We start from the raw sequence: 12,016 nt of genomic DNA, 5'->3' as shown, positions 1-12,016 counted from the left end.
GGAAGTTCCCTTGACTCACATATAATGTTTCGTGGAGATAGGGCAACGTACGGCAAAGTTACATTCTACTTCCTGTTTTGGCGTTCCACTTCCTGTTTGGAGTTTAGCTTTTGCAGACATGTCCAGGATAGGTTCCTGGTCTCACGTGTCAAGTTCCGTGCAGATTGATCAATGTACGGTAAAGTTACAGGGCACTTCCTGTTTAAAATGGCTGACTTCCTGTTGGGTCAAAGGCGTGTCCATTAACATGTTCAGGGAAGTTCTATTGACTCACATAGCATGTTTCGTGGCGATCGGGCTATGTATGGCAAAGTTACATTCTACTTCCTGTTGCGACGGATCCACTTCCTGTCAGGAAGTCATCTGTTGCTGACATGGTCGGAGCGGTTTTGTGGTCCCACATATCACGTATGAGGAGGATACAACAATCCCTGTTATAGCAGCATAAAAAAGTTTGATATGTAATGTTATATCCAGCATCCAGGGGGCGCTGTTTTTTAAATTGAAGATTTTCATATAGACTTTTTCAGGGTCATACTGTCATCAATCCAAGGAAGTTTGGTTCAGATTGGAACAGGATTTACAAAGTTATAGCAGTTTCTTTAGTGTTGCACAGTAGATGGCATAGTCTGCTGCCACCAGGGGGCGTCTTTAAGACATTGAATATTGTCATATAGACTACTCCAAGGCATCAATCCAGGGAAGGACATTGGATCCTCCATCGCACAGTTATAAGTGTTTCGTTGTCTGTTTTTACAAATCAGAATGTTTGCCAACTTTAGCGCCCCCTATCTTGTACGCCATGCGACATTTTAAAAAGCCTTCACTAACTTTTGACCCTCAACTCGTCCACATTGACCTCACCAAATTTGAAGGTAATAGCACAAAAGCTCTAGGACAAGTACAGTCAAATGCCAAATGTAGTTATATCTGCTATCACCAGGGGGCACTGTTTTCTAAAGTGAATATTTACATGTAGACTTGTTCAGGGTCGGACTGTCATCGAACCAAGGAAGTTTGGTTCAAATCGGAACATGTTCCACAAAGTTATCATCATAAATGTACTTTTTTTGGGTAATAATCCTCTCACCACTAGAGGCGCTGTTTCCGAACGTGACCGTTTTTTCATATTCATCTTTAAGACCTATCGATCATGAACCACGGCAAGTTTGGTTCATATCTGACCTTCCAATGCAAAGTTATAAGAGATTTGGTCAACATCAGAATGATCGCCAACTTTAGCGCCCCCTATCTCGTACGCCGTGCAACATTTTAGAAAGCTTTCACTAACTTTTGATCCTCAACTCGTCCACATTGACCTCGCCAAGTTTGAAGGTGATAGCACAAAAGCTCTAGGACAAGATAGATTTAATAGCAAATAAAATTCTTTCTGTTGCCACCAGGGGGCGCTGTTTTCGAAATTAAATATTTTCATGTAGACATTGTCAGGGCTGGAGGAACATCAATCCAAGGAAGTTTGGTTCAGTTTGGACCAGGACTCGCAAAGTTATAAGAGTTTGTTTTTTTGTCGCAAAAATCCGACTTTGCACCGCCCACGCTGCTACACCGTTAAAGAATGCGCTGTCATATTCAACACGCATCATCTACCATGTGTTTTCAATGTTTCAGTGTCATTTTGAGTGACACTTTTACAAACTCTGTAAAAGTTATTACCGAAATCGTAAATTAACTTTTTTTTTGTATATTCTCTTCCACCACCAGGAGGCGATGGTTTCAAACGTGATCATTTTTGCATAGGTGTCTTCAGCAACTACCCATCAACAATCATGGCAAGTTTGGCTCCGACTTGACCTTCCATCGCAAAGTTATAAGCGTTTCGTTGCGTGTTCGGAAAATTTGGAATTTTCGCCAACTTTGGCGCCACCAAATACGTCCGCTATGCGATATTTCAAAAAAAATTTCAGATTAGATCGTACCTCAACTGGTCCACATCGACCCCGCCAAGTTTGAAGGTGATTGCTCAAAAACTGTAGATTTTGGTATCTACGGCAAGTTATGCTGTAAATTCGCCAAAAACGCCTCCGTTTTCGCCTTCAATCCAAAATGGCGGCCTTCCTGTAGGTGTCACAGAAAACTTGTGATTGACTTTTGCCCATGGCACAACCTAATGAACGTGTGTACCAAGTTTCGTTCATGTACGTTATTCCCGACAGGAGTTGACCTAGTAGCACATTTTTGCGTCAGTCTGAAGCCCCGCCCACTTCCATTTTTTGACGCACATTCACCGAACCACTTTGGTTCGGCGATTTAAGTTAGGTCTGATGTTGTCCCAAAAATTTGCGAGGTTTGGGATACGTTTAGGCCTTCAAAAATGCACATTCCTCGTGTGAAGAATAATAATAATAATAACTAGCACCGCAAGCGGTGGTAACGGGTTCGAGCTTGACGCTACGTCGCGATCCGCGCCCACCTCGTCGCTTGCGCCCTGATCTCGTCTCTCGTTCATTCGCTGCTTGCTGTCGTAGTTCTAATTGGCACCGTCCATGCGGATGTTGGGCTGTGGAGTAAAGTCATATATAATTTCCTGTTAAGTGCGTTACACTTTCTGTCGGGAGGACATTGTTTGCGTGTTCAGGATAGGTCCCTGGCCTCACATACCAAGTTCCGTGCAGAGCGGTCAATGTACAGTAAAGTTAGAGGGCACTTCCTGTTTAAAATGGCTGACTTCCTGTTGGGTCAGAGCGTGTCTATTAACATGTTCAGGGAAGTTCCCTTGACTCACATATAATGTTTCGTGGAGATAGGGCAACGTACGGCAAAGTTACATTCTACTTCCTGTTTTGGCGTTCCACTTCCTGTTTGGAGTTTAGCTTTTGCAGACATGTCCAGGATAGGTTCCTGGTCTCACGTGTCAAGTTCCGTGCAGATTGATCAATGTACGGTAAAGTTACAGGGCACTTCCTGTTTAAAATGGCTGACTTCCTGTTGGGTCAAAGGCGTGTCCATTAACATGTTCAGGGAAGTTCTATTGACTCACATAGCATGTTTCGTGGCGATCGGGCTATGTATGGCAAAGTTACATTCTACTTCCTGTTGCGACGGATCCACTTCCTGTCAGGAAGTCATCTGTTGCTGACATGGTCGGAGCGGTTTTGTGGTCCCACATATCACGTATGAGGAGGATACAACAATCCCTGTTATAGCAGCATAAAAAAGTTTGATATGTAATGTTATATCCAGCATCCAGGGGGCGCTGTTTTTTAAATTGAAGATTTTCATATAGACTTTTTCAGGGTCATACTGTCATCAATCCAAGGAAGTTTGGTTCAGATTGGAACAGGATTTACAAAGTTATAGCAGTTTCTTTAGTGTTGCACAGTAGATGGCATAGTCTGCTGCCACCAGGGGGCGTCTTTAAGACATTGAATATTGTCATATAGACTACTCCAAGGCATCAATCCAGGGAAGGACATTGGATCCTCCATCGCACAGTTATAAGTGTTTCGTTGTCTGTTTTTACAAATCAGAATGTTTGCCAACTTTAGCGCCCCCTATCTTGTACGCCATGCGACATTTTAAAAAGCCTTCACTAACTTTTGACCCTCAACTCGTCCACATTGACCTCACCAAATTTGAAGGTAATAGCACAAAAGCTCTAGGACAAGTACAGTCAAATGCCAAATGTAGTTATATCTGCTATCACCAGGGGGCACTGTTTTCTAAAGTGAATATTTACATGTAGACTTGTTCAGGGTCGGACTGTCATCGAACCAAGGAAGTTTGGTTCAAATCGGAACATGTTCCACAAAGTTATCATCATAAATGTACTTTTTTTGGGTAATAATCCTCTCACCACTAGAGGCGCTGTTTCCGAACGTGACCGTTTTTTCATATTCATCTTTAAGACCTATCGATCATGAACCACGGCAAGTTTGGTTCATATCTGACCTTCCAATGCAAAGTTATAAGAGATTTGGTCAACATCAGAATGATCGCCAACTTTAGCGCCCCCTATCTCGTACGCCGTGCAACATTTTAGAAAGCTTTCACTAACTTTTGATCCTCAACTCGTCCACATTGACCTCGCCAAGTTTGAAGGTGATAGCACAAAAGCTCTAGGACAAGATAGATTTAATAGCAAATAAAATTCTTTCTGTTGCCACCAGGGGGCGCTGTTTTCGAAATTAAATATTTTCATGTAGACATTGTCAGGGCTGGAGGAACATCAATCCAAGGAAGTTTGGTTCAGTTTGGACCAGGACTCGCAAAGTTATAAGAGTTTGTTTTTTTGTCGCAAAAATCCGACTTTGCACCGCCCACGCTGCTACACCGTTAAAGAATGCGCTGTCATATTCAACACGCATCATCTACCATGTGTTTTCAATGTTTCAGTGTCATTTTGAGTGACACTTTTACAAACTCTGTAAAAGTTATTACCGAAATCGTAAATTAACTTTTTTTTTGTATATTCTCTTCCACCACCAGGAGGCGATGGTTTCAAACGTGATCATTTTTGCATAGGTGTCTTCAGCAACTACCCATCAACAATCATGGCAAGTTTGGCTCCGACTTGACCTTCCATCGCAAAGTTATAAGCGTTTCGTTGCGTGTTCGGAAAATTTGGAATTTTCGCCAACTTTGGCGCCACCAAATACGTCCGCTATGCGATATTTCAAAAAAAATTTCAGATTAGATCGTACCTCAACTGGTCCACATCGACCCCGCCAAGTTTGAAGGTGATTGCTCAAAAACTGTAGATTTTGGTATCTACGGCAAGTTATGCTGTAAATTCGCCAAAAACGCCTCCGTTTTCGCCTTCAATCCAAAATGGCGGCCTTCCTGTAGGTGTCACAGAAAACTTGTGATTGACTTTTGCCCATGGCACAACCTAATGAACGTGTGTACCAAGTTTCGTTCATGTACGTTATTCCCGACAGGAGTTGACCTAGTAGCACTTTTTTGCGTCAGTATTTAGCCCCGCCCACTTCCATTTTTTGACGCACATTCACCGAACCACTGTGGTTCGGCGATTTAAGTTAGGTCTGATGTTGTCCCAAAAATTCGCGAGGTTTGAGATCCGTTTAGGCCTTCAAAAAGGCACTTTCTTCGTGGGAAAAATAATAATAATAATAACTCTTACGATTACAATAGGGTTCTTGCACAGTCGTGCTCGAACCCTAATAATAATAACTCTTTCAATTACAATAGGGTTCTTGCACAGTCGTGCTCGAACCCTAATAATAATAACTCCTTCAATTACAATAGGGTTCTTGCACAGTCGTGCTCGAACCCTAATAATAATAACTCTTTCAATTACAATAGGGTTCTTGCACAGTCGTGCTCGAACCCTAATAATAACTCTTTCAATTACAATAGGGTTCTTGCACAGTCGTGCTCGAACCCTAATAATAATAATAACTCTTTCAATTACAATAGGGTTCTTGCACAGTCGTGCTCGAACCCTAATAATAATAATAATAATAACTCCTTCAATTACAATAGGGTTCTTGCACAGTCGTGCTCGAACCCTAATAACTCTTTCAATTACAATAGGGTTCTTGCACAGTCGTGCTCGAACCCTAATAATAACTCTTTCAATTACAATAGGGTTCTTGCACAGTCGTGCTCGAACCCTAATTAAAGCTGTGAGCAGCGTTGTGTGGGACCTCACATCCACCGGCGCCACCACCAGGCCAGATAAGGCACCAGCAGGACAGGATATAGGATGTGTGGGGGTTTTCTCAAAATTGTGGGAGGAATTATGCGCCAAAGTTTTTGTTGGAAGAATATCAATTCAATACAGAGAGAGATTCCGTCCTCCCCCCTCCTTCTTTCATGCACGCAACTGTGATTAACTGTCCAGAACCTCTGAGAAACAGAGAAAACAGCACCAAACAGTTGTCAATTTTCATAAACGGTAAATGATAGAGCTAAAATGTGTTGGTTTGTGAGCTTCACAAGCCTTTAAGCTGTAGAGCTGGTTGAGTCCTGACTCAGTTGGATCTTTCACCCGTGTCTTTAAATGAACCCATGAGTCGCGAGTCTCGAGCATCATTAACCCGGATCAATTGAGTCCTACTACAATTTAATTTAAAATGATAAACAGCGCCACACACAAACATCTTGCTACTTTAGCTACTAGTCCTAGCCATCTTAGCAACCAAAAGTTGTATAACTTTAATTGTGTAGGCAACCACAACTACACAAGTCAACTCAAGTCCGAGATAGGACCTTCCTGCAGAGTCTTGAGTCGCGAGTCAGTTTGAACAGCAAATCCACAACCAAAGCCATACTTTCACCTCTGAAATAGCATGCCTATAGGCTATCGGCCTAGGTTTGGTGTATAGATGTAACATAAAAATAACGTTGGTCGAGTTGTTAAATAGCCTAATAATAATAATAATGAAGCACTACTTGTTATGTAAATAGTTATTTTTTATAGGTTTTTTTTAGCATTTATTATTTGCACATTTTGCATGCTTGTTCCATTTGATTGTTGTTTTTGTATTTAATATATTTAATTGTTATATTTTATTGTTGATGTATTAATGTTCTAGTAATTTACACATTTTGCATTTTTGTTGCTTTTTTGTATTAGTGATTTTTGTATGCTTGGTCTATCTTAAATTGGTTTGCACATTTTGGTCACTTTTTTAATCCATTATTATGTCACTGCCTATGCGTGGCTAAATGTTGTGTGTTTCTTATTTCATGTGTGCCAAGTCTGGGTCCATCATCATTTATTAACTCCACTTTCATCGAAGGGAAACACTGCAGAAAACTCTGTGTCGTAATACAGTAACATTGCAGATTCTAAAATACCAGATCTGAAATAGTGAGTTCGCACTTTCTACTATGTTAGTGGTTAGAGACAATGGGACTAGGACTGAGTTTTAACCCTGATCAGTTGAGTGAGTGATTCAGAATAACCCAAATCCTTAAAAAGAATTGAATTTGGCAGGCCTATTAAGCTGTGCCCACATCTAATTTTGTGAGAAACAGGTGTGACTGAGTAATGACAGTTTTAAAATCACTCTCGTCTTGATTTATCAAAACTCCAAATCCGAATTTGCGAATCAATGGGAGCTGAATCCAGAACTCACTTTTAGGTGATTTTAAGAAAAAAAAGCATATGAAATTTTCCTATGAAAATAAACACACAGGGTTAAACAACAACCATAGCAATGTAAAAGATGTAAAAAATGTATTTTTACGTTGGAAATTGTGAGCAGGAGAGGAGTTTTTGTGATTAATTTTCCTAGAGCAGCACGCCCACAGGCTTTCAGAAATCTCAAAATGGCCCAAAAAAGTACAAAACGGCAACTGATATTGTGGAAAAACCGTAATATCAAGACCTAGACTTAGGTGAGAAAGGTCCCATGTCTTGTGACCCATTTAAAGTGTAAATCACTTTTCTATGTTAAAGTATGATGAGACTGTGAGGCTCCGAAATTGGCTTGGTTTTTCTCATTTTCCGATTTGTGTGTATGTGAAACGAATAATGAGAAAAATTTGAGTTTTTTGCGATTTTTGTCGCCACGGTTACTCGAAACGCTTAGAAAAGTCATAGCCGGCCCGATCAAACCGCACGTTTTGATGTAAGATATGTGGGGGTTTTCTCAAAACCGGAGGAGATACATGTCAAAGTTTTGCGTGGGAGAAGAACACATCCAAGATGGCCGACATCGCGTTTGGGTCATGTTTCATGCCGATTGGTCAATGTATGGCAAAGTTATAGCGCATTTTGTGTTTCGCAGTTAGCCATCGAAATTCGCCAAAGGTTCAGATGGCTGCCATGGCCACACCCCTTTGAATCTGCGCAACATTCTGATAACATTTAATCTTGGATGGGTCTAGTACAATTTGACACATTTTTCGTGTTCCTAGGATAAACACCCTCAGACTAGCAAGCCAGACAATGTTCCCACCAAATTTCCCGAAATTCAGTGCAACTAAATTTCTGCTAGCTCCATAGGGGTGTGGCCTGTGGGGCCGCTACTGAGCCATTTTGCGTTGGTTTTTCACAAGTCCATTATTTTATCAAATTTTTCGCCAGTTCTGATGGGTGTGGCAATTTTCGTCCGTTTTCACGCACATTTTGGGGGTCAAATTCGAGTTTCCCCAGGGCTGAAAATAATAATAATTCTTAGAATTACAATCACGCTCAGTGGATTATTAAAAGACAAAACATGTTTTAATCATAATGCTTTATACAATAATAAGTTAAAAAACATTGCCACTCTCCAGGATTTGATCCTACGACCTTACCAACATAATTATGTCCGCCTGCTTAACCACTCACCTATTGCTGTTGTTGTTTGGTGAAGGTGTCAGAACAACCTATAACGAACAGATCAGAAAATTAAGATGTATGCTGCACAACTCTAATTAAAATACAAAGTTTATGGTTTTAAGACCCACAATACTGTGATTTGAAGCATGCACTGGCTTATTCGAGAATTCAACCTGCACAATTTTGAAAAAAACGAAAAAAAAGACAACTTTTTTTTTGTGCTGGGCTGGGAGAAATATTTTTAATTACCTGATTCTAGTGATCCTGACCCTAACACGGTGGAAATGCGCCAAAAGATGTTTAAAAAAATAAATAAAAATAAATAAATACTCCCTACTCCCCCGCTCATGCGTGGTGACTTGACACAGACCGCGGTAGTCAAGAGTGACTTTGAACAAGCCGTGATCGTGTACCTATCTCTGGGGAGAGTTTGCAGGAGGATGCTGCTGGATCTGGAGCGAATGGCTGTGGAATATCCAACCTGAAACTGATTTCACCGAGGTTTTTGTCGGATATGTATGAAGCGTGTAGATTAAACCTCTTATCCATTTTGATGGAAGGAGTTTTAGATGTCAGCCTGCATATGTGACGTACATCGGTCATCTTCAGTGGCTCCTTGACCGAAAACAGCCCCATATTCAACAGTGACCCTGAACCGGAAGTACTACAACACGTTACGTACGAATGTTAATAACATTCACCAAGCATACACCTATGGGTGTTAAAAACATGCTTTTATTTGTGTGGTTTTTGATTTGCGTTTTCGTTGGTGGAATATAATCCAAGTTTATCTAAAATGTGATCTGGTTGTCTGGTACTTTTTTATTAATGAGAAATATGTCTTGACTGTTGTACATTGACCAAGCAACGTATTAATTTAAAGACATGAGCAAGTTTTCACGCTTTCCATCCTCATCTGAAGCCCGCGCTATGTGTGTATTTGCGCGTTGTTATTATATATTCAATTATACAGTATGTTAATGCTGTCGTTTTATCGGAAAAGGTTCGAATAATGTAGGGAGATGGTGTATTTTCACTGTAAAGCGTGTGTTATAATCGGGGATTATAATCCAAGTTTATCTTAAATTTGTTGTTCATAGAAGAAGATCTGGTGGTCTGGTTCTTTTTTGTAAGGATTAATTTAAAGCCATGAGTGAGTTTTTACACTTTTCTGGATAGGTTTGTCTCTGTGATAGCGTGTGTGTGTGCATACGCTTTCCCTCCTCATGCTGAGGCGCAGACAGTGTGTGTGCCTGTCTGTGTGCGTCTGTGACCACACACATAAGGTCTAAGGTACAGTTGATGAAGCACCTGCTCCTTACTTTAGGAAATTATTAAAAAAAAACTGAAAGTTACAAGAGTGGAAATTAATGACTAGATGTTTAGTTTAGTTTAGATAAGCTCGTTGTATTATATATACTACTTATATAATACTTTGTTTCTCCGAGTCTATTCTCTCCTTGCCTGTTTTTTCTCAGTTTTTCCCAGGATGCCGCGGAAGGGGAAGCGTTCTGGAATGCTGTTCTGCCTCGGATCCCTGACTTGATGTGTCTTTTGGCTCCTGGCAACAACCTGACAGCCAAACGGACCATCACTTAATCAGGGAGAGACTTCAACCAGCTTCTGACTACTATCCGTATTCGCTGGCCTCAGGTGAATTTCTTGTATTTTAAAATGTAAAAAAAAATTTAATGCGATATTTCTTTCATTTCAATGGCAATGATGTGTTGTACCGACTGACTTCTTATTTTCACAGCTGTCTGTCTTGGAGTTTGTTCCGAGACTGAACATTGAGGTTGACTTGCAAGAGCTCCTAAGTCAGGAGTCATCATGTGGCAGCACAAATGGGTATGTAAAAATAGGTTTAATTTGTAGTGCAGGTACCTGTCGAATGTCCTCAATGGTGTCAGCCAATCTGATAAAATTAATCAGTCATTCCTCAAATGCTGAAAGTTGCAGTAATTGATTGTTTGATCGATGAATGTTTGTTTGTTGTTTGTTTGAAGGCGTCAAGTACCTGTCCACGGCTGAGTACTGTGAGTCACACTTGGCTGTGGTGCAGAGACGGAGTAAGTAGAATCTTGAGGCAAAGGGCACATGTAATGTTTAAAATCAAGTTTGACCAGTTCTTGGATTGGTTCTTTAATTGCACATTCTTGCAGGTGCACCTCAGAGACACGAACGTATGTTGACACTACGCACATTAGGGAAGCCTTGCGCTATTTAAAACAGACTAATGTGCATTATAAAGACATTACGTTTAATGAGGAGTTGCTCAATGAGTTAGGACGAAAACCAGACGAAGAGGTTGTCGAAGTAGTTGGTGATGCCAGAGTAGGGTCTGGTGAAGCATCTGCAGATGTGCAAGATCAGCTTTTGCATGATGGACAGCAGGACTGTATGTTACAGGACACTTGTTCCATGGCTGTTGATGTTGATGCTAGAGTAGGGTCCGGTGAAGCATCTGCAGACGTGCAAGATCAGATTTTACAAGATGGACAGCAGGACTGTACATTACAGGACACTTGTTCAATGGCTGTTGATATCAATGCTAGAGTAAGGTCTGGTGACGCATCTGGAGACATGCAATATCAGATTTTGCATGATGGACAGCAGGTCTGTACGTTACAGGACACTTGTTCCATCCCTGCTGATGTTGGTGACAAATCCTTGGATCAGTATTTCGATGATCTGGTGAGCCAGCTGAGCCAGTAGATGGTGGTGAAGCAGATGTTGAGGATGAGCTCTTGCGTGATCAACAGCAGCACTGTGTGTTCCAGGACACCTGTCTCCTGCCTGTTGAAGTTGACCAGGAAGCTCTCGATCAGTAATTTGATGATATACTGAATCTGGCTCCAGGAGAAGGGAACAATCCTGTGAAAATGCTGTCGGATCTTGCAAATATGTTGTTTCCTCTTGGACACACTTATCATGAGAGTAGGCCATATTGTTTGACAATGTCACAATATCTTAATAACAGGATTCTACATGTTGATGGTAGGTTTGCTCAGAATGTAGAATACATCTTTTTTAGCCAGTATATGTCGGAGATTGAACAGGTTGTATCCAGTGTGGCAATTGAAGGGAAAGGAGGCCGTGCGACATGAAGGATGAGCAAAAGCTTGTTGAAAGATGAAGAATCTTTGAAGAAGCTGTTACTGTTTGACGAAGGGTATCGTTTTCTCAAACCGACTAGAGGTACCCCGTACAGTGGTACCCCAAGGTACATCGTGACTTGATGGCTTGTGTTCGTCTGGGGTATTCCTACGTGGTTCTGTTCGTTTTCTTCTTCTGATCTACGGTGGACTAATCTTCTGCACAGTATTTCGAAGCAGGAAGGGAGAACTCAGACAGTGGAAAGTTTGGAGTGGGCAGACAGATTTGTGACCTGCTCCGATGTAATCCTGTCACTGCTGCCAGGATTGTGATTTCCCCTGGTATGTTTTTCTGAACGAGGTTCTCAAGTCTCCATCGCATCCAATCGGTAAAATGATCGACTTCTTTTACCGAGTGGAATTTCAGCAGCGAGGTTCGCCTCATGTTCATTGCTTGTTTTTGATGGAAACACAGATGAAGTGGTAGTTCAATTCATGGAGAAGTATATATGTGAACTTCTTCACAAGAAGAAGACATTTTACTTGACATTGTGACATCTGTGCAGCTTTCAAAGAGGCATTCCAAGACATGCAAGCAGTTTATAGATTAACAAACAAGCATCTCAGGGAAAATTCTAGGAATGTTGTTTGTCCCAACAGGGGCAAA

The 12,016-nt window shown here is 41.1% G+C and overlaps 1 protein-coding gene across 1 annotated transcript in view; it reads right to left on the bottom strand.

Annotated features, from left to right (window-relative positions):
* The window catches only part of arhgef4 (Rho guanine nucleotide exchange factor (GEF) 4), a gene marked incomplete at its 5' end in the record, with an annotated part of 137,896 nt that overhangs the window by 45,917 nt on the left and 79,963 nt on the right, over positions 1-12,016 (bottom strand). The window lies entirely within an intron of this gene.

This window comes from Microchirus variegatus (assembly GCF_963457635.1).
Source record: "Microchirus variegatus genome assembly, chromosome: 2".
NCBI classification, from domain to species: Eukaryota; Metazoa; Chordata; class Actinopteri; order Pleuronectiformes; family Soleidae; genus Microchirus; species Microchirus variegatus.
The sequence above is the reverse complement of the archived record's forward strand: the minus strand, read 5'-3'. Positions and strand labels throughout refer to the sequence as shown.